Source organism: Alligator mississippiensis, chromosome 7 (assembly GCF_030867095.1).
Source record: "Alligator mississippiensis isolate rAllMis1 chromosome 7, rAllMis1, whole genome shotgun sequence".
NCBI lineage: Eukaryota > Metazoa > Chordata > Crocodylia > Alligatoridae > Alligator > Alligator mississippiensis.
This window is the reverse complement of record NC_081830.1, coordinates 16,050,422-16,053,643: the sequence shown is the minus strand read 5'-3', so window position 1 is coordinate 16,053,643 and position 3,222 is coordinate 16,050,422. Positions and strand designations below refer to the sequence as shown.

The window sequence follows — 3,222 nt, the reverse complement described above, 5'->3', positions numbered from 1 at the left end:
CAAAGCAGCAGGGGATGGGGTCGGATCTGAATTGGGGAGGCGGGAGCGTGGGGAGTGGGGTCAGACCCAAAGCGGCTGGTTGGGGAGGTATGCAGGGCCGGACGTGGGCAATTCTTGACGGGCAATTTGCTAGTATATTTATAAGACTGGTATGTTAATCATGGAACAGCAGTTATATCCGTTACAAATTCCTGTTTGCCACTGTTTATACCCAAAGTCTCTGTTGTGGTAAATCTGTCAGTCATTCACCACCGACTAGCATATAGGGACACAGGTACATCTGTGAAGTTAGTGAAACACATATTTATAATCAAACTACTTGGCAGTGAAATCGTGATGGAGTAATGTTCTTGTAAAACTCTGTTCAAGTCCATTCGGGACATTCTTCTGGACAAATTAAACTGTTTGAGACTCAGGGTACAAGCATGTGAACAATAAGTAAGAGAGATTAGGCTTTTGTCAAATCAGTTACACCGGATACCTGCCCATGCACAGGCTGACTGGGAACATGTACATAAGAGGTTTACTGTGCAGTAGATTAAATTAGCCACACATTAAATATTTTAGCATCTACACATGTGCCTCTTTTAGGTTGGAGAAACTAATTTACTCCACAGCAGGATACTCAGAAATATAAGTGCATACACTTCCCTGTTGCAGAGTAAAAATCTCTGCAGCAACTCATATGGAGATGCTGCGGCAGCTGGCTGGGACATGAGATGCAGCCCCATGTCCCATGTCCCATGTGCATCTACATGTGCACTTAGATGTTTTTCCTAATGTGCACTAAATTGAGTACCTCTAATGGCAGGTACGAATTAATGTGCATTAGGCTGCCTTAATGCACTGTAATGAATGTGCATGGTTATTAAGTGACAATTCACAGTAGCCTATTTTACTACACATTGGCATAGTGCCATTATTTTTAAGTGACTTTTTAATGCATAGTAAAATTGGCTACTGTGCATTAAACTGCACATGAAGACTCACCCAGGGGTCCTACAATGTGTGGGGTGCCTGCCAGCTAGCCCTGTACTGAAGCACCCTCAAGTCCCAGGTAGCAGAGAATGGATGTGTACTGGCTTAAAGCACAGACAGTTCATACAACAAAAATTCATTAACTTATCTGGAACAATTTCAACATTTACACTGGGGTGTCAGGGTCATGCCTTCATTAGAAAAGGGTGTGAAATGTATTGAATATCTCTAAACGTTCTCTTTCTTCTAGAATAGCCCCAAACCCCTAGGCCAGGACCTATTCATTTTCCAGAGCTCTGATTCCTGTTATTTCCATTTTGCTTCAACCTGCTCATAGAGTTTAAGAAAGTTTGCATTCCTTTACAATTCATAAACACAGAGACAACTTTCCTTACAGCCTCCCTTACTTCCTTGTTTCTCAGGCTGTAAATGAGAGGGTTGGCCAATGGAGTCAGCACAGTGTAGGAAAGAGAGAATATTTTGTTCAGGGCTCTTAGGGTATTGATTTTTGGGAGCATATACACAATAGTTAGGGTCCCATAGAAAATGGTCAACACAGTAATATGAGAGGAACAGGTGGAAAAGGCCTTTTCTCTCCCAGTAGAGGAAGGGATTCTCACTATGGTGGTGATAATGCAGACATAGGACATGAGAGTCAAAAGGAAAGGGGGAAAAACAAATATACAGCTAAGACTGTAGTCTACAAGTTCAATCTCACAGGTGTCACTGCAGGAGAGTTTAATCACTTCAAGAAAATCACAAAAAAAAATGTTCAATTTGATTGGGTCCACAGAAGGTTAATTGTAAGAGGAAGAGATACTCAATGGTGACAACTATAAATCCACTGATCCATGAGCCAGCTGCAAGGGTGAAACAAAATCTGTCAGTCATAAGGGCTGCATAATGCAATGGTTTACATATAGCTAAGTACCTATCATATGACAACACAGATAAGAGACAACACTCTGTAACTATCAAGATACCAAAGAAAAATAATTGGATGAAGCAGCCAGAGAATGAAATGGTTCTGTCTCCAGTGAGGAAGCTGGCCAGCATCTTGGGCAGGAGGGTGCAGGTATAGCAGGTTTCCAAGCAGGACAAGTTCCCCAAGAAGAAGTACATGGGGGTGTGCAGATGCTGAACGGTTATAATGAGCACAATGATGAGGACATTCCCAGCCATGGTTGCAAGGTAGATTATGAGAAACAGCAGGAAGAGAAGTATTTGCAACTCTGGAAGAATTTCAAAGCCCAGGAGGATAAATTCGGTGACGGAAGTTTGATTTCTGACTTCTGCATCTGCCATGGCATCAGAAAGATTTCATACAGCTCTGCAAAATAAAATGAAAAAAACAGAAAACTCTGAATGCCAAGGAATCAGTCCACCTCCTGAGTTTTCAAGAGACTAATCTTGCCTGAAAATGATCTATCTGGTAGGAATTTGCCAGGTTCTACCTAGGACCTGAATAGTCCAGGATACTCATTTGTAGATTATCTTCAATGAAGCCATTGTCCCACCTATGGCATTATGAGAAAAGTAAGGCAAAATTCTCTTTGATAGACATAGAAGAGCTGTTGTACGGGCTGTCCAAACACTTTACCATGTAGCCTTCGTCCTCACTTCCTAGACCTATAGGGCAGAACTATGGTTTTTCTAACCAGGGCAACTTCTGTGCATAAATTAGGAAGGCTATGTTTTAATTAACACAACTGACAACATGAATTCCATTCATATTTCATACACATAATTCCTAGTGTATGAAATATTGTTGTGCTTGAGAAGCTCTTTGTCCTTTAAAAGCTGGTTTTAAGAAAGGTACTCAAAAGTTAATAGGGTTTTCAGTTTATAGTTCAGAAACTCCAGATAACAATTCTGATTAATCCTTATATTATAAAATGAAAGTGTGTCTATTCCTATGAGAACTAATCCTATGACCAGAGGCCTCTAAGTGTCCTGCAATCTTTTTGACTCAAGAATTGGTGCACCATGAAGAGACATTTCTTTGGGTCAATCTGATATGTTTTATTAGACCAACTCAGATAGTTAGAAAAATTCTTCATTGCAAGCTTTTGGGTATAAATACCCAATGGATTTCGTTGTATGAAGTGTCTGTGCTTTGTCAGGCTGAGGAACCATGTGCAGGTTGTGTGTGCTGATGTTAATGAGAGACTGGCTGGTGGGGGTAGAGAGAAGAGAAATGAATGTTGACTGGCACATACCAACTGCAGAAGCTTGCCTGATGAA

At 41.0% G+C, this 3,222-nt stretch overlaps 1 pseudogene; it reads right to left on the bottom strand.

Moving 5' to 3' along the window:
• Nucleotides 1-1,259: 1,259 nt before the first annotated feature.
• LOC132251846 (olfactory receptor 6B1-like) lies at nucleotides 1,260-2,283 on the bottom strand (annotated as a pseudogene).
• Between the last annotated feature and the right edge of the window lie 939 nt (nucleotides 2,284-3,222).